This window comes from Chlorocebus sabaeus, chromosome 1, assembly GCF_047675955.1.
Source record: "Chlorocebus sabaeus isolate Y175 chromosome 1, mChlSab1.0.hap1, whole genome shotgun sequence".
Taxonomy (NCBI): domain Eukaryota; kingdom Metazoa; phylum Chordata; class Mammalia; order Primates; family Cercopithecidae; genus Chlorocebus; species Chlorocebus sabaeus.
Window position 1 is genome coordinate 21,997,956 of NC_132904.1, and position 20,937 is coordinate 22,018,892.

Consider the following 20,937-nt stretch of genomic DNA (forward strand, 5'->3'; position numbering starts at 1 on the left):
CTCAAGGTCAATGGTAGCAGGGCAAGTCAATTAAAAAAAAAAAAAAGACTTATCTTCCCTATTCAAGATTGCAAACACTTTAAGGGGAAAGGGCTACTTATTAATCCAATTTTCCCATTTTTAATTGTCACTAGCATAGTATCTTTCACATACTAAGAGCTCAGTTAATACTTTTTTATTTGAAGTGTTACTGGTTCATGAAGGTGTGATTTAAATTCAGTTTTGTCTGTTTTTGGATCTTTGAGAAACATATTTTTCAGATTTTCCTCCCTGCCCACTTTTTTTTTTTTTAACAACTGAAATTTCTTTAAAGGGCTTTGTTTGCCCATGCCCTCCATTCCTACAGAAGAGGGGACTGGGAATCAGAAAGCCTCCTTTCAGTCTTGGATTCATTATTTACTAACTGAAAGATATTAAGCAATTCAATTAATCTCTGTAAAATGGAAGCAGTAATGAATTCTCAGGTTGCTGGGGCAACCTACAGATCTGTCTGCCAAAATTTTCAGATACAAACTAAAATATTTCCATTGCCCATTGTAAAAGGTACAAGGTGGGGGTGGGTAAAAGAGAGAGAACTGTTTATATATGTATATACGGAGATGGGTATGCCAAAAATATGGACACCAACATTATTCTTCATTGCATATATTTTAGGGCCTGTATTAAGAGGTTTTTGATATCTTTCACTTTAATTATTTTACAAAGGCTTGCCATACATTTTCCCCTTTCATAAGGTAAAAATCTCTTTATGTAATTTGTTGCAATTCAGAATTCTTTTGGCTTTTCCTGCAGACCTCTGGGGATATAGCTTTTTCTTGGAGATCTCGGTGGAATGAATTAATCTACATTTAAGCAAAATTAGAGATTCAATTACATAACCTTTAAAAGGATAATTATGTTCGTAACGCCTTTAGCTTTATTGTCAGAACTGATTTCTGAACATTCTCATCCAGTTTGGCCTCTAACTGTATGCCTGAGGTCAGTGGTGATTCCCTCTTTGCAATACGCAGTTTTCATAATCTGTGAAGCATGGTTGCTCCCCTCAGGAAGGCATTGGGACACGAAGATGCCCAAAACATTGACCATTAACCTGGATACTTCAAGATGATGGATTGCATAAGAACAAGTATAAAGAATTGTGACTGAGAACAGTTGTTGCTGAAATGTCAAACCAAAAGGGGGACACACTGGCCAACCATTACTGCCTGAAAATCAAATTAAATGGAAAAATACTAATGTTTCTGTAAAATCTGTCGTGTGCTACACACTGGGAAAAGATTTTACATATTTTATTTGCTTTCCACAATTAGTATCATTTCATCAATGAGGAATTGAGGGTCAGAAATGCTGATTACATAGCATGCATAAGTTTATACTCATAACGGGAAGATTTGAATGTGGATCCCTGCCTCTGAGCTGATGATCTTTTCAGTGGGATGTGCTGACTTGTGGTGGAGGAAACAGGGTGACTTGGATATGAGGGTAGATGACGATGTTAGATCTGATGATGTTAGATCTGAAGAGGGTAGATGACGATGTTAGATCTGATGATGTTAGATCTGATGAGGATAGATGACGATGTTAGTTCAGCTCTAACACCTAGAGTTGATGTTAGAGGGGGTTTCTGGAAAGATGGTGACATGAACCAAACTCTGTTTTCCATTCAGTATCAACACATTCCAATATATCTTCCTTTTCTGAGATGATTAGTTGGGGCCTAAAGGTTGCTAAGCAGAAATGAAGTCGTGGGCTCTGTGGGAGTCTTACGGGGGAGAACTGGTGCAGTGCTTTCTGAGCTGTGGGTGGATGAATGTCTGGATACCAGTGACAGAGAACCTTGAGAAAGGGATTATAAAATGGGGATACTGGGAAGAGGTTGGTCCAAAGAGATTTATGGACTCTGAAAAGAAGTTTGATGGTCTTCTGTGTGTGAGTAAAAGGTCTCCACGATACCTGGGACGCCAGGGAGTAGCCAAAAATAAGAGTTTAGTCATCCCTTGAGGAACAAAGATGCTTCCTGAAGAGGACTAATTTGTCTTTCTTCACTTGTAGACTGCTACCTGGTAGGATATTCCAACAACAACACCTGATCTCAGTGATCAAGAAAAGTAAGAGTTAAGACCAAAGCAGAGACAGCAAGGTCCAGCAGAGCACACAGAACACAGCCACAGACGGAGCTTTTGAAGGTGACAGATGACAATGTGGACAGAAAAATAAGAAGTGCACTTAAAGAGACCCAAGTGCAGCTTGAGAGAACTTTCTGGAGCTAAAAAAACCACTTCCCACATCTGTAGATAAATAAGGGCAAAGATGACCACTGTGAAGACAGAAATTACTGGCATGAAAGAGCAATTTGAAGATATTTCTCTCAAAGGACTGAATACAGATGTAAAGAAATGAAAAACAGAGGAAAAATATAAAAGGTTTAGAGGACACAGTCATGAAACCCAACATGAGAATAGATGCTGTATGTCATGAAAAAATATGTGATTTATAAAGAAAATATAAGTTATAAATTTTTATATATATCAAACCAAAGGCACTGAACATGTAAAGAAGAAATGCTAAGAAATGTCAGGAAAATTTGCTAAACATACAATGACAGTGGAAGACTTCAGTACTTCTCTTTCAGAATTATATAGGTATGTTAGATAAAAGTTACTTAAGGCCGGACGCGGTGGCTCATGCCTGTAATCCCAGCACTTTGGGAGGCCAAGGTGGGTGGATCACGAGGTCAGGAGATCAAGACCATCCTGGCTAACACGGTGAAACCCTGTCTCTACTAAAAATACAAAAAAAATTAGCCGGGCGCGGTGGTGGGTGCCTGTAGTCCCAGCTACTTGGGAGCCTGAGGCAGGAGAATGGCGTGAACCTGGGAGGCGGAGCTTACAGTGAGCTGAGATCGCGCCACTGCACTCCAGCCTGGGCAACAGAGCAAGACTCTGTCTCAAAAAAAAAAAAAAAAAAAAAAAAAGTTACTTAAGAACATAAACATTTATTAACACAGTAGATTTATGTACACAAGTAATTATATGTGTATGTCTTTCTGGTATATTTACAAAAATCAATTGTAAATTTGGAGACAAAAAAATTTACAAATCAAACATGCTGAGATTTTATAGTCCACCTTCTTTAATCATGATTTAATATATTGAAAAAGAATAAATGCAAATCAATACCACAATAGATGGCATCTTACACCTGTCAGAATGGCTATTATTTAAAAAGTCAAAAAATAACAAATGCTGGCAAGGCTGCAGAGAAAAGGGAATGGCTGGCAGGAATGTAAATTAGTTCAGCCATTGTGGAAAGTAGTTTGGAGATTTCCCAAAGAAAAAACAGAGGTACCATTCAACCCAGCAATCCCATTACTGGGTATAGACCCAAAGGAATAGAAATTATTCTACTATAAAGACACTTTCATGTGTGTGTTCACTGAAGCACTATTCACAATAGCAAAGACATGGAATCAACCTAAATGCCCATCAATGGTAGACTGGATAAAGAAAATGTGGTATATATACACCATGGAATACTGTGCAGCCATAACAAAGAATGAGATCATTTCCTTTGCTGCAACATGGATGCAGCTGGAGACCATTATTCTAAGCAAGCTAATGCAGGAACAGAAAACCAAATACTGCATGTTCTCATTTATAAGTGAGAGCAAAACATTGGGTACATTTGGACACAAAGAAGGGAAAAACAGACATCAGGAACTACTTGAGGGTAGAGGAAGGGAGGAGGGTGAGGATCAAAAAACTATCTATTGGGTACTATGCTTATTACCTGGGTGACAAAATAATCTGTAGAGCAAACCCCCATGACATGCAAGTTACCTGTATAACAAACTTGCACATGTACCCCTGAACCTAAAATAATAGTATTAAAAAAAGAATAAAAAGATGACTCTCCCAAATCTTAATTACTTACAGTATTAAGTAGCATATTCTTAGATAACTATTGGGTCAAATAAATGAGAAATTGTGGCTCTTTTAGAAGGCAATATAAAAGAGAGAGATGACTTAATATGTGATTGTAAGGGGTCTCTGTATTCATTTCCCAGGGCTAACATAACAAAGTACCACAAACTGGATGACTTAAAACAATAGAGATTTCTTCTCTCGCAGTTTTAGAGGCTAGAAGTCCAATATTAGGGTCTAGGGAGGGCCAGCCTCCCTCCTAATACTCTAGAGAAAGATCCCTCTTTATCTCTTCTAGCTTATGGTAGCCACAGGCATTCCTTGGCTTGTGACAGCATAACTTCAATTTCCACCCCCTTCTTCATCTGGCCATCTTCCCTCTTTATCTGTGTTTGTGTCTCTTCACCTTTTCTCTTACAAGGACACCAGTCATCACCACCAGTTAGGGTGGATTAGGGCTCACCCTAATTCAGTATGATCTGATCTTGATTACATCTGCAAAGACACTATTTCCAAATGAGGTTACATTCACAGGTACCAGAGATTAGGATTTAAATATGTTGGGGAACACAATTTGACCCATACTAAAGATAAGTGAAAACTGTATTTAGAGGAACAATCTTAGCTCTAACTACTTTTATTAGTTAAGAAAGAATATGGTGCTCATCTTTATGTTGATAAAGAGGCCAATAACATGAACCAAATGGCTTGGGAGAAGGAAATAAGTAAAGACAAAAGTTGAGATAAATTAAATACAAATCAAAAAGGCTAAAGATTAAATTAAAAGATTGGTTCTGTAAAAAGAACCAGTTAAACCCCTAAGAAGCCTGATTAGGGAAAATGGAATAAGAAACAAAAATAAAAGATTAGAAATTAGTAAAAGTAACATGGTTACAAATATTGAAGAAATTAAAATAATAGCATTGTATTTTAAATTATAAGATTAAGAATTATGAGCATACACTCTACATCTACTATATAGGAACATTCTGAAAATTTAGAGCAGGGGTTTGTAAGAAAGACGCATGGGCAAGTCTGCCCGTTGCTTGTTTCAGTATGACTCACAAGCTAAGAATGGTTTTCACAATTTTAAAGAGCTGAAAAGTAATTAAAAGATAATATTTTGTAAATTATTTTGGCCCTTTTGAAGAGTCATGTAACATCTATTAACTTAAAAATACAAAGAGGCTTTGAGCCTAATATTCTACCCTACCTAGAAATGTGAAAATCACATAAAATTCAGAGATCAGCATCTATAAAGAAAGTTTCATTGACACACAGCCACACCCATCCATTTATACATTGTCTATGGCTGCCTTTGTATCACAATGGTAGAATTAAACAGTTGTTATAGACTATGTGCTCCTCAAAGCTTAAAATATCTGTCCTGTTATAGAAAACATTTGTTAGCCTCTGACCTAGAGGAGGTAGATAATTTTCTAACAAAAATATGACTTATTCCTTAAGAGGTGAAAAACTTGATAGACCAATTATCAGAGACAAAAATGGAAAGATAATTTAAAAAATCTACTGTTGAAAAGGCCACCAGAATAGTAGATTTTGTTGACAAGTTTCATTAAACATTTTTAAGGACAGGTATTTTTCATATTATTTAAACAATTCCAGGCCATTGAAAAAAACAAAATTCTTCAATTCATTTTATGAATACAGTAGAGCTTTAATACCAAAAGCTGACTAAAAAAACAGTACAGGAAAGAGAACTGTGTACAATCTTACTTTCAAATATAAATTTAAAAATTCTAAAAAATATTAGAAAATGGAATGGTGACACATCTATAACAATGCATTCTATTATCAAGAAGAGTGCTTTTCTAAAAATGCAAATGCTATTCAATAGAAGAAATTTAGCAAGAAAATTATAGAAGTATATCCTTCTATCAATAGATTTAAAAAGAATTAGATAAGCAGCCGTTAGACATTTTCCATTAAAATCAGGAATAGAGAGTGCTGTCCATCATTGTTATTGTTCAGTATTTTCTTGGAATGTTGAATAATTTCAATGCAATTAGTAAATGCAAGAAGAAAAGAACATTAAGTAACATAAAATATTGGAAAATAAAAAGATATTTTCTCATTTTCTGACTATATAATATGTACCCAGATAATTTAATAAACTTATTGCAAAACCATTAGAATTGGTAAGGGAATTTTAAGTAGTTGGATGAATATACAAATATAAGTAGCTATTTGTGGTTTTATCAATAACCCCTTCAAAAGGTAAAAAAAGATAAAGATCCATTTACAAAAGTTAAAAACCTGTAAAGTGTTTTTAAATCCAAAAAAACCAAAATAATAGAAATTTAATAAAAAATTTAGGTGGTTATATGTATAGAATCAGTGACATGTTAAGCTTTTTGACTACATGCAAATAGCTATAGTAAATAGCACGAAGTCAACAGACAAATGATAGCTTTCAAAAAATAATTGTTATGCTGATGAATGACAGATAATTAATATTCTAATCTATTTAGTCTTCTCAAAAACGGACACTAATGGGACAAAAGACCCAAAAGGAAAAAGAGCATGAATGCATGCACAGACGTGGACTACAAGTCCAAATGTCCAACAGATGCATGAAAAGAAAGTCAATTCCTAACAGTAGTTAGGAAAATGCAAATTAAAATAGCAATGAGATATCACTTCCCAATATTCAGACAAGAAAAAAATTAAAAAGACTGATCTAGGGGTGCAAGAAACGGGTACTCATATATATTGTGCTGAAAATGTAAATTGTCATGGCCCTTTTGAAGAGTCACGTAACATCTATTAACTTAAAAAATACATAGAGGCTTTGAGCCTAATATTCTACCCTCGAAATCTGTCCAGTACACTGAAATCACTACCATAGAAGCACATATAAACAAGGTTACTTATTACAACATTTTTAGGTAGTAAAAAATTAGAAACTAAGTGAATGCCTACTCTTTGGGGACTGGACATATAAATTATTGTAAGTTCACATCATGAAGTATTATATAGCTTTTTAGAAGCATTTATGAAAGCTGCACTATGTCTCTTCATGTGGAAAAATTTCCATGAAGTATGGGTAAAACAAGATGTGTGTGTGAAAGAGAATGTGCGTAACTGTATTTGAGTATATGAGCACGGAGAAAAATATAGGACAAATACTAGTTATTAACATGCATTGTCTGAGTGGGACTAGGAAAGAAGAAAAGAGGTAGGAATCAAGGGAAAAGAAGGATAAAAAGAAAAAGATGGAAGCAAAAGACACCTAGAGCATACATAAATTTATCTTGGGTATGCATTTTTGAACACATATGTGTACATGTTCAAAGAAATAAAACTGAAAAAACCAGATGTCAATTTTTCACAGTCAATGCTCTCCCTTTTCTCTGTTGCACTATAACTTGCAAACTCCTTTGTTGCCATCTGACAAGTGTTCTAGCCAAATGGAAGATTCCAGTTGAAAGTTCCAATGACTGTGTCAGAGAGGGCATAAAAGTCAGTTTCAGCCCAGTCTAGGGTCAAGGATCAAAGGCTCTCAGTTGAAGAACTCTGAGATTTTTAGCATATTACTTAGAATTTAGTTCTGCTCTTTTGTACTTGCTTTGTCTTCAAATGCATTTGTTCTTACCAGGTCTTTCTTTCCAGAACCATGAGGCAATAAGAAAGGAGTCATAGGTCTGAATTTAAGTCCTGGCTCAGTTGCTTTCTTTTTGTTGCAATGTTGATTAAGACAGTGGTTGTCAAAATTGAGCAAGCATGGGAATGACTTGGAAAACTTGTTGAGACACTGATCTCTAGGTCTTATGTCTAGAATTTCTGATTCTATGGGTCTAAAGTGGAACCTGATAATTTGCATTTCTAAGTTCCAGGTGATGCTGCTGCTGCTGGCCCAGGAACCACACTTAAGAAATTACTGAATCAAGCCATTCAGTCTCTTGGAACATCTCCCAGCCCCCTGCCCCCTGCTCCCTGCCCCTACAATTCCCACATGCAAAATGAAAATAATAAGAGGCTTGTGGTCTGCTGGGGCTTGAAGGCCTTTATGATGGATTCAATTCTTTCCCTTTGTAAATGAGGAAACAGTGGCTCACAGATCAATGCTTGTTGACAGAGCCAGGTTGGAAAGCTAGGTCCTTTGAGTTGTGGTGCGATGTCTGTAGCACCCCACTATTTAATGCTGTCTGGGTCATAGCCTTATTGCAAGGGGACATGAGATAATGCTGATGAAAGGACTTCTATGAAACACTTACAAAAGCAAAGGTTATTATTCTCATTTACTGAGTACTAACAGTTAAGCAGTGGTGGTCTTTGAAGGGGTCTATTAAGCAGCATCCCTCTTTCATGGCTAAGTCCTAATCCAATTGAAAAACAGCATAAAACAGATACAGGATGAAAATATTTCATTACTGACAAAGATAGTTTGAAGAACAAAGCTTGTATCTATTGATGATGGATTTCCAAATGCTAAACCCAAGAATTAGAATGAGAAATAAAGGTTTTCTCCCTAATGCTTGTAATGTCAAGTACTGTGTTTGCATGCTTGATCTCATTTAACCATTTCCACAATCCTAAGAAATAGATCATAGCATCCTTAATCAGAAAATCTGAAATCCAAAGTGCTCCAAAATCTGAAAATTTATGAGCACCAACATAATGCTCATGGCAAATGCTCATTGGAGCATTTCTGATTTCAAATTTTCTAATTAGGGATGCTTAACTGATAAGTTTAATGCAAATATTCCTAAATTAGAAGAAAAAAAAATCAGAAATCCCAAATACTTCTGGTCCCAAGCAGTTTGGATAAGGGATAATCAGCCTGTATCACTACTTGCCAGATGAGGAAACCGAGTTTCAGAAGAAGTAAGCAATTTGTTTTAGGTGGAGCTTGGACTGGCAAAAGACAGTATTCTTCACTGTCTACACTTAACTTACGCCAATGTTTCCTTTTGTGAGCATTTACTATACTCCAGGCATGGCTTATCAGATCCTCTATGAATCATATGCCATCCAGGGTTTCTCAGTGGAATTAGGCTGTACTTACTTATGGGAGCTGAGAAGGCAGCCCATGAAAGGTTGTTGCCTCTGTTGCTGGGCATGGCCTGGTCACTCTAAGTCAGCAGGGTGAACGGTTAGAAAGAACTGGCTGTAAATTGTAGGAGAGGGAGGACAAACTGTAATCTTGTCTGTTTTTCCACCTCCACCATCTTGGAGATGTGAGTAACTTACAGAAAGGCTGTAACGTGCTCTGCCCTGGGACGCAAAGAAGTTGAAGAGAAAGCCCAAGCAACAACTAACACGGGTGCAACAGACCAGCTACCACATGGGTGAGCTGCAGTGGTGCCTGACACCCTATGCCGACCTTCGGAGCCCAGTGGCTACTACTTCACTTCCGCCTTCCTGATCTCATGCAAAATTCTTTGTGACCAACCCTAACCCAGGACCCCTCAGGGCAGGGGATTCTGGGAAATGTAGTTCTAGCTTGTCTAAATTGACTGTAGGAAAACACATTGTGGATTTTTTTTTTAACCACCAGCTTTACTGAGGTATAAAAATTAAAATTGTGTAAATGTAAGATGCATAGTCTAATGTTTTGATGTATGTATGCATTGTGACATGATTACCACAACCAACCTAATTTACATATCCATCACTTCACATAGTTATCACCGTAGGGTTTTTGTGTGTGTGCGTGTGGTGAGAATATATAATATTTACTTACTCAGCAGGTTTGAAATATATATTACATTGGTGTTATTCATAGTCACCATGCTGTACATTAGATCTCCAGAATTTAGTCATCATGTAAAACTGAAATTTTGTGTCCTTTGACCTACATCTTCCCATTCCCCACCCAGCCTCTGGCAACCACGATTCTACTGTCTTCTTTTTGGAAATTCTTTTGCATACATTATTTCATTGATCTTCAGAGCAATCATGGAAGGCAAAAGGTCCATTTTCCAGATGGGGAATTAACAGTTTACATAACTGGTCTAAGATACAAACTTGCCTAAGGTACAAGCGCAGTATTGGGCTTCAAACTCAGATCTGTGTGACTTCCAACTTGTTCATATCCACTGCATGATGCTGCACACTGATTTTTCTTTAAGCATCACTCTGTACTACTTGTATGGGCACTGATGACACTGACATAAAGTAAGAGGGGTGACACAATACTGCTCAGGGCATATTTGAACCCCAAAATGCTTTTCTCTCCTATCCTCATTTCCTAGACTTGAGCTTCCTAGACAGGACACTGAGATTGGGTTAAGACTTGCTGAGATATTGATCCGCCCCACCCATCACATACACCTTGGAGTGGGCTGGGCAGAAGGAGCACTGGGAAGTTATCTCCAAGCCCTTAGCAGTCTCATTCCTTTACCATGTGTGTGCCATGCCTTGAAGGCTGAGGAGCAATACTATGGTCTCCTGGGAAATGACTTACCTCAGAGAGATGGCCTTTGTTGGCCTCTGGGAGATGAACCTAGGAAAGAAGTGGGGTGACCTGAAGTACACTCTGTCAGCATGATTGAAACTGGCTATAGACAGTGGTGGGAAAAGCCTTCCTGCGACACTGTCAGGATCCCGGGTGGCAACAAGGTATCTCGGTTTTGATTTTTGTTTTATAAACATTTTCTCTGCCTATCAGTTCTCCAAATGGAGGCAAACACATCTCTGTGGCAACTGAGGCATAAGAGCCCCAGTGAATATGTCAGAGCTGAGGAGAAAGCTCCATTCCAAAACAAGCATAAAAGGGAGAAAAAAAAAGAGGTTCATTTTTATCACAGAGTCTGGACAATACTGAGAGAAAAAAAATCACATAACAGAATGTTAAATGGAAAATGTTCTTCTCCTTCTGGAGCTGCAGTGGAGGCTCACAAGCTGAGGACATTGGTTGGTAATGCTTACATCCTCTGTAAAGAAAGTTATCAATACCATTTGTGCAAGACATGCTAAGAGATGACCACCAATGCCCATTCCTCTTAACAAGTGCATTTAAGAAAAGCCTAGACATTCTTTAAGACAAAGCAAAACAAAATTTATCTCTTAGGTTGGAGTATTAGTCTGTTTTCATGCTGCTAATAAAAACATAGCTGAGACTGGGTAATATATAAAGAAAAGAGATTTAAGGGACTCACAGTTTCACATGGCTGGGGAGGCCTCACAATCATGGCGGGAGGTGAAAGGCATGTCTTACATGGCAGCAGGCAAGAGATAATGAGAGCCAAGCGAAAGGAGAAACCCCTTATGAAACCATCAGCTCTCATGAGACTTATTCACTACCACGAGAACATCATGGGGGAAACCTCTCCCTCCATGATTCAATTATCTCCCACCAGGTCCCTCCCACAACATGCAGGAATTATGGGAGTGACAATTCAAGATAAGATTTGGATGGGAACACAGCCAAACCGTACCAGTTGGATTCTCCGAGAAGCAGACCCTCCCAGCCCAAATAATTTCTAAGTAATTTATTAAGAAAATGCTCCCAAGAGAAACCGGCAAAGGAGTGGGAGAATGGACAAGGAAGAGGAAGACTCAAGCAAGGTGAAGTCCCTGGGGTTCTGGTGTGTATATGACACCTCCGGGTTTTGTTCTGCCTCAAGGCAAAGGTACCCCCACATGGGGCCTGCTCTCAGCTATTAGTGCTCAATCATCTGTAGGTCACTAGTGAGATCAACAGCAAAACATTGCAGAATCTGGGGAATGAGGTGATATAAAGGATCCCAAGGAGACTTAGGTGCAGGAGCTGCCGCAGTGTCTTCTACAGAAGGAAATTTGCAGAGTAGAAAGCACTTCCTCTCCCCACCCATGCATCTCAAGTCAAAAGAAGGAGCCCTAAGAGCATTACTTATAGAGACTTGGGCTGTTGGCACAGGAAGAGCTTTGTTGCTCTCACATCTCTCCTCTAGTCTAGCAGGATGCTTGCTGAGCTGAAGGAACTCTTAGGCCCACACGAGGCTGCCACTGGGCCAGAGTGGAGTGTGGTGAGAGTTCTGGGGAGAGCTTGATTTGTGCCTTCTCGACTTCGGTTGGCATCAAGGCTGGGAAAGTGGAAAGAACAACAGTTCACAAGGGCATGGGCATGGTGAGGAGCTAGGCTGGAAGTGGGAGCTTTGTGCCTCCTGGAGGCTACAAAGTATAGTGGTCAAGGGTAGAGACCTCAGAACGAGATTGCCCAAGTTTGAATCTTGGCTCTGCTGTTTACTAGCTGTGCAAACTTGGACAAGTTTCTTACGCTCTCTGTGTCTCACTTTCCCTGTGAATAAAATGGGGATAATACTATTACCTTCCTCATGGGGTTGTCGTGAATATTAAGTGCAGAACTGGCCTATGGTAAATGCTTAATCTACTACATACACCAGACACACACATACACACATGTATATAATGCACAGTATAATCCAATATGTATCTTATATTTTAGATATTACTAAGCAATTACTCAGTCATTCTGTAACCAGGCATCTGACTTTAAAAACTATGGTCTCAATCCTAAGTTCCCATTGTTAAAAACAGAGGAATCATACTTTAAAAAAAAAAAGGAAACTATGGTCTCAATCACTACATCATACTGATAATGAATACGTATTGTATTCTAAAAGATAAACTAGTGAGCTTTGAAGTCAGCTGGCTTGGATCTAAATCCCAACTCTGCTATTACTATTAACTGTGTCACCTTGAAAAATTGTTGAACCTTTCCGAAATTAAAATCATATCTCCTTCATTAAATTGTTAGAATTAGATAAGATAACATGTATAAATATATAGCAGAGTGCCTAGCTTAGAGTAAGTTCTTGGTTAACTATTATTGTGCTATTTCCCTAGGCCTGATTCCAGTGCTGGCTTTTTGTCCCTGTTGAGAACCTGCAGGCTTGGTGTGGGAAGAAGGGGAGAAGAGAGAGGTAGCAAAACCAGCATAAGAAATGCATCTCTCCATGAGAGGGTCTAGGACAAAGAAAAGGGAAAGAGAAAAAAGAATTAGAAGTGATGAAAATGTCACCGACTATGCATTAGTGACTTGGGACTTTAAGTATTAGTCATTTGACTTTCCTTTTGTGTTTTATTTATTTTCTACTCAGCGTCATCAAGCTCTGAGTTAGGTTTTAAAATTGAATGAATCATCCCGTTATCCTTGAGAACTGCATCGGGGACACAAAACATTATCCTCATTTCACCAGTGAGAAACTGATAAACAGAGAAGCCAAGGGATTGGTGCAAGGTCACAAAGCCAAAAATAGTATACGTGGTCAGGAGGCTGGCCTTCAGACTTCGCTGCATCCCCAGGTTGTAGGAGGCTGGCTCTGTCAGGAGGTGAGCAGCAAAAGTGGCTTTATGAACATGGAAGACATGGGGAAAACACTATGACAGTTGATCACCTACCATGTAGCAGGTACTAGGTGAAACATTTTACATTTGTGTTATGTCAAATTCTCACAACCATCCTATGAACCTACATATAAATCCTGTTGGGTTCTATAGTCTCAAATGATACATGAATCAGCTCAAGGGGATTTAAACTGGTCTTCCTGACTCCAGAATTTGTGTTGTTCTCATTATGTCAGGCTGCTCTTGGATATTTGGTTCTTGTTTCTATTTCAGAAGGAGTGTGAAGGCCAGTGGGGTAAATCTCTGTATTCAAAGCCACCTCCACCTCCCTACCCAGTTCTAGGAATCCTTGATCCTATTCTGTGGCAATGGGATGCTCCCATTTCCATTTGTTTGCTGCCACTTCCTGCCCTCTCCCCGCTCTCTCAAACCTGAGAAATGGAGGGATCTTAGTGATATTTTCCAGGGATAACAAACCCTTTGCAATAATGGAAGTCTTTAGACAGTGGTTTTTTGCTATATAATGTAATTCATATCTGTAGATATTTATTGACTCTTGGCTCAAGCCAATACCTCGTTAGATTCATTTCTTTATCTCTGGAACCTGGCAAGCCTAATCGCCCTGTTCTAGCCTATAGCTCAGTTCAATTCCACAAGGTTCCAATAGCAATAACAATAATAGTAATAGTAGTAGAAAAATAACTACCATATAGCAAACCAGTGGTTCATACAAATCTTATTTTTCCTTAAAAAAACAAGCAACAGCTATGTTTATTTTTCCTAATTTTACAGATAAAGAAACTGGGAGTTGAAGTTAATTTAGTTGTCTAGAGGCACACATCTAGTAAGAGAAAAAGCTGGGATTTGAACTTAGGCATGGTTGATTTCAAAGCATCTCCTTTCAATAATTTACCTTATTAGTCAGTTAGCAATTGTTGGGTAGCAAATCATTCCAAAACTTAGAGACCTAAAATAGTATCATTTTATCTAGCTCATAATCTTGTGTCCCAGCTGGGAGGATTTTCTGCTCTGGGCATAGCAGCTGATCTCTACTGTGTCCTGTTACGCATCTGTGGTCTGGGGTCACTGGGAACTGGACGGTCTAGGATGGCCTTAATTACATGTGTGAACACTGATTGGGCATTGGCAAGAGTGCCCTGGTTCTTCTCTATCAGCCTTTCATCTTCTAGCTGCTGCTCTGGGCTTGTTCCCTTAGATCTCAGGGTTCTAAGCACAGCAAGAAGGCAAGATCCATGTACCATCACTTTTCTTTTCTTCCTTCCTTCCTTCTCTCCCTCCCTTCCATCCTTCCTTTCTCCCTCCCTCCCTCTATCCTCTCTTTTCTTTTCTTCTCTTTTCTTCTCTTTTCTTCTCTTCTCTTCTCTTTTCTTTTTTTACAGAGTCTTGCTCCATTGCCCAGGCTGGAGTGCAGTGGCGCAATCTCAACTCACTGCTTGCCCCCTTCCTCCCTCTCTGTTAGCCAAAGAAAATCATGTGGTCAACCCAGATTCAAAGGTGGAGAATTAGAGTCTACCTCTCAATGACAGAAGAGGTATTTTCAGCCAGTTTTGCAGTCACCACCCTTATTCTCTGCCAGGTCACTCAGTCTGGTGTGAAGGAGAGATATGTAGACAGACAAATAACAGGATATTCTGAAAACAGCTTACAAATATGGAGGCTGCCTGTTTCACCAGCTTACAGAATGCTCTGGGCAGCACAGAGCTTGGCAGTTTCAAGTGCATGAGATTTCCTTGGAAAAGGAGCCATGGAACTGCCTGGGCACTGGGCAGTTTCAGTAGTGAGAAGCCCTCATGGCCATGGTAACCTAGCCCTTGAAAACCTTCATTATTTTCTGAGTAAAGCTTTGCATCATCCCTGCATCGTTGCCCCTCACCCTGTCCCCGAGAAGCCTGGCACAGCCTAGAAGTCCAGCTGGACATGTGTTCCAGTGAACACAAAATTAACTTTATCGCCAGAAAGTGCCAAGCATAACTCAATGTAGTTTCTATCTACTTTGGGTATTTAACAGCCCTAGATCAAGCACAGCTCATTTTGTCACATTAGGAAAAAACATCAGTTACATAGTTATGCTCTTTTTGAGGCTATTTATTCCAGCTTTTAATGGTGTGCTTAGGTGCTTCTCTAAGTAAGCAAGGTTGCATGTGTGGGACACCTCATGGGGAGCTTCTTGAGGCCTTAGGCTGTAACGGAGCTCTGGCTGTTCTCCAGTGGGATCCAGTTCCAGTCACCACTTTCCTTCCACTGCAAGCAGAATAGTGTGGTTAAGTGTGCACACTCTGAGCAAGATTGGGTTCAAATCCTGGCCCAATTACTTACTCACTCTGTGATTGGGGTGAGTTATGTACATATTTTTGTGTTTCCATTTCTTACTCAGTAAAATGAAGATAACAATAGCAAAAATTCATAAGGTTATTCTGAGGATAAAATAAGTTAACATGTATAAAGTGCTTAGGCAAGTACACATACACAGTAAGCCTTAATAAAAATAGCTGCCATTATTAATAATAACAAATACTCTTGTTAGTATTGTTATTCAGCAATGATTCAAACACCTTGTGGAATAACAGCATTAACTCAGAGAGCTTATTAAAAATAACACTGTGTGTCATACTCCTGGAGATTATGATTATGGGATGCTCAGGAATTCATACATCTTATCAAGGGGCATTTTAAAGCAGCCAGTGCCCAGAGCAGCATGTTTCCTTTATAAAACTTGGCACATTTCCTTCAACACTTAGCACCTGGGGATATTGAGATCGCTTAGAAACAGTCTCTTGGGGAAGACATATTTGTAAAAACATCTTTTCATTCCCCCAAAGACCCTACATGCAAAATACACTCACCCATTCTCCAAGAGAAAATTCAGGACACTGTCCTTGCCCTCAAGCTGTTTAGTATCATTCCTAGAAGGAGGCTCTAATGAGGAACAGATGTTCCTAATTACTGATAATAATAGCTTACATTACTGAGTAATTATTGAGTGTCAAGAACTATGCTGAGATTATTTGGGTTAGCACTTTTAATCCTTTCAGTAATCCAATGAAATAGGTACTCTGTTATGAGGAAACTGCAGCTTAGTGAGCTGAATACCATTGCCAAGATCACCCTGCTAATTGATAGTTAATCCAGCTACATAATTGTTATTTCAGGACTTAAACCTAGGCTTTCAGCCTTCCAGGCTTACGTCTTGTACTACCAATCTAAACTGCTGTTTTGACAGAGAATGCTAGTTGTATCTTATTTCTGTCCTTAATAAGTTTCCCTAATAAGAGAACCTCAAGATTTAGCTGGGCACATTGCCACCTAAAATAAAACAATATTTTCCATCCTTTCTTCAAGTAAATGTTCACATGGCTAAGTTCTGACTAATGGAATAAGAATGGAAGTGACATACATAAATTCTGGATCATCCCTTGAAGGGGAAGAGCATGCCCCACCCCCTTCTCCTTTAACTCTTGTGCTGGAATAAGGCCATCACAGTGTGCCATCTTGAAACTTAAAGATGATGATGTTATCCTAGGAAATGTGGAGGAAAAACACAGAAAGAACTTGAGCCCTTGACATTGACAGATATTATGAACTGCTTATGTAAATGTAGGTTATAAAATGAGAAAGAAATACATTTGAGACCAAATTTTGGGTCTTGAAGTAAAATTGTCCCTGTTTGCCAATGGCATAATCTTACATATAGAAACTTTAGAATTTCCACTAAAAACTCAGACCTGATAAACAAATTCAGCAAAGTTGAGGGATACAAAATCAACATACAAAAATTAGTTGTATTTCTTATGCCAACAACAAACTAAGGGAAAAAGAATTCAAGAAAACAATCCCATTTATAATATTATAAAAAATTTAAAAATACCTAGGTATAAACTTAACCAAAGCAATAAAGGATCTCTGCAAGAAAAACTATTAAACACTGATGAAAAAATTGAAAAGGATACACACACAGGACAAATAAGAAGACATTCTATGTTCATGAATTAGAAGAATTAATATTGTGAAAATTACCATATTAACGAAGGCGATCTACAGATTCAATGCAATCCCTATCAACACACTGATATGGTTTGGATTTGTGTCCCTGCCCAACTCTCATGTTGAATTGTAATCCCCAGTGTTGGAGGAGGAGCTTGGTGGGAGGTGATTGTATCATGGGTTAGATGTCCCCTTACTGTTCTCGTGATAGTGAGTGAGTTCTCAGGAGATCTGGTTGTTTAAAAGTGTGTAGCACTTCCCCCTCCACTCTATTCCTCCTGCTCCAGCCATATAGGATGTGCCTCCTTCCCCTTTGCCTTCCGTCATGACAGTAACTTTCAAGGGGCTGCCATGCTTCCTGTGCAGCCTGTGGAACCTTGAGCCAATTAAACCTCTTTTCTTTATAAATTACCCAGTCTCAGGTAGTTCTTTATAGCAATGTGAAAACAGACTAATACAGAAAATTGGTACCAAGGGTGGGGTATTGCTATAAAGATACCTGAAAATGTGGAAGTGACTTTGGAACTGGGAAATGGGAAGAGGTTGGAAGAGAGTAGAGGTCTGAAAAGAAGACAGGAAGATGAGGGAAAGTTTGGAACTTCTTAGAGACTTGTTCATTTGTTGTGACCAAAATGCTGATAGTGCTATGAACAATGATGTCTAGGCTAAGGTGGTCTCAGCTGGAGATGAGAAACTTATTGGGAACTGAAGCAAAGGCTACTTTTGTTATGTATTAGCGAAGACGTTGGAGGCATTGTACCACTGTCCTAGAGCTCTGTGGAACTTTGAAATTGAGATAGATGATTTAGGGTATCTGGGGGAAGAAATTTCTAAGCAGCAAAGCATTCAAAATGTGATCTGGCTGCTTATAAGAGCATATGCTCATATACATGAGCAAGGAGATGATCTGAAATGGAAACTTATATTTAAAAGGGAAGCAGAGTGTAAAAGTTTGGAAAATTTACAGCCTGGCCATGTAGTAGAAAAGAAAAACCCACTTTCTGGGGAGGAATTCAAGCCAGCTACGAAATTTGCATGCATAAAAAGGAGCCAAATGTTGTAGCCAAGATAATGGGGAAAATGACTCAAAGGCATTTCAGAGACCTTCTTGGCAGCCCCTCCCACCACAGGCCTGGAGGCCTAGGTGGGAAGAATGATTTTGTGGGCCAGGACCAGGGCCCCATTGCTCTGTGCAGCCTCAAGATATGGTACCCTGTGTCATTTCTGCTCCAGCTCCAGCCATGGCTGAAACAGGCCAAAGTACAGCTTGGGCATTGCTTCAAAAGGTGCAAGCTATAAGCCTTGGCAACTTTCACATGATGTTAAGCCTGCAGGTGTGCAGAAGGCAAAAGCTGAGGCTTGGGAGCATCTGCCTAGATTTCAGAGGATGTATGGAAATGCCTGGATGTCCAGGTAGAAGTCTGCTGCAGGGCAGAGCCCTCATGGAGAACCTCTACTAGGGCAGTGTGGAAGAGACATGTGGGGTTGGAGCCCCCAAACAAAGTCCCCACTAGAGCACTGTCCAGAAGAGGGCCACCATCCTCCAGATCCCAAATTGGTAGATCCACTGACAACTTGCACTGTGCACCTGGAAAACCCGCAGGCATTCAATGCTAGCTTGTGCAAGCAGCAAAGGAGACTGTACTCTGCAGAGTCACACAGGTGGAGATTCCCAAGCCCTTGGGAGCCCAACCCTTGCATCAGTGTTGCCTGGATGTGAGACATGGAATCAAAGGAAATTATTTTGAAGCTTTAAGATTTAACAATTGCCCTGCAGGATTTTGGAATTTCGTGGAGCCTGTAGCCCCTTTGTTTTAGCTGATTTCTCCCTTTTGAAATGGGTGTATTTATCCAATGCCTGTGACCCCATTGTATCTTGGAAATAACTAACTCGGTTTTGATTTTACAAGCTCATAGGTAGAAGATACTTGCCTTGTCTCAGATGAGACATTGGACTGTGAACTTTCGAGTTAATGCTGAAATGAGTTAAGACTTGGGGGACTGTTGAGAAGGGATGTTTGTATTTTGCAATGTGAGAATGACATGAGATTTGGGAGGGGCCACAGGAATAAGGATATGGTTTGGATTTGTGTTCCTGTCCTACTCTCATGTCAAAAAGTATTTGTCAAAGTGTAGTAATCCCCAGTGTTGGAGGAGGGGCCTGGTGGGAGGTGATTGGATCATGGGGGCAGACTTCCCCCTTTTTGTTCTTGTGATAGTGAGTGAATTCTCAGAAGGTATGGTTGTTTGAAGGTGTGTAGCACTTCCCCCTTCACTCTCTTCCTCCTGGTCCGGCCATGTAGGATGTATCTCCTTTCCCCTTGCCTTCCACCATGATTGTAAGTTCCCCGAGGCCTCTGCAGCCTGTGGAACTGTGAGCCAATTAAACCTCTTTTTTTTTTTTTTTATAAATTACCCAGTCTCAGGTAGTCCTTTATAGCAATGTGAGAACAGACTAATATATATACCAATGACATTTTTCACAAAAATATAATAAACAATCCTAAAATTTCTATGGAACCACAAAAGACCCTGAATAGTCAAAGTAATTATGAGCAAAAAGAACAAAGCTGGAGACATCACACTATTGAACTTAAAAATATACTACACAGCCACAGTAAATGAAACAGCATGGTACTGGCATAAAAACAGACACATACAGCAATCGAATATAATAGAGAACCTAGAAGTAAATCTACATATTTACAGCCAACAGATTTTCAACAAAGGTACCAAGGACATTTACTGGGGAAGGGACATCCTCTAGTAAACGGTACTAGGAAAACCGAAAATCCATACACAGAAAAATGAAACTAGACCCCTATCTCTCACCATATTCAAAAATCAACTCAAGATGGTTTAAAGACTTAACGTAAGAAAACAAACTCTGAAACTACGAGAAGAAAATGGGGGTAATGCTTCAGGCTATTCATCTGGGCCAAGACCAGTCTTTATGGAGAAGACTTCAAAAGCACAGGTGACAGAAGCAAAAATAGACAAATGGGATTATATGAAACTAAAAAGTTCTGCACAGCAAAGGAAACAATCAACAGTGAGAATACAACCTGCAGAATGGGAGAAAATGTTTGCAAACTACTCATCTGACAAGGGATTAATATCCAGAATATATGAGGAATTCATACCATTCAACAGCAACACAGCAAATGCAGCTGGTCCTTTAACAACACAGGTTTCAACTGCATGGGTCCACTTATATGTAGATTTTTCTTCCACCTCTCTCACCCCTGGAATGGTAAGACCATACCTGACTCTTTCTCCTCCTCCACCTCCTCCTCCTTCTCTTACTCCTCCTCTGACTACTCAATGTGAAGATGATGAGGATAAAAGCCTTTATGATGATCCAATTCTACTTAGTGAATAGTACATATCTTTTCTCTTTCTTAGAATTTTCTTTATAACATTTTCTTTTATTGAGCTTAGTTTATTTTAAGAATACAGCATATATTACATATAACAGATAAAATAGGAATAGATGTTAATTGACTACTTATGTTATTGGCGAGACTTCCAGTCAATAGTAGGCTACTAGTAGTTAAGTTTTTGGATAACTAAAAGTTATACTTACATTTTTCAGCTGTGTGGGGTGCAGTACTCTTAATGCCCCATGTTGTTCAAGGGTCAAGGTAATCCACTTAAAAAGTGGGCAAATGAACTGAGTATACATCTCTCAAAAGAA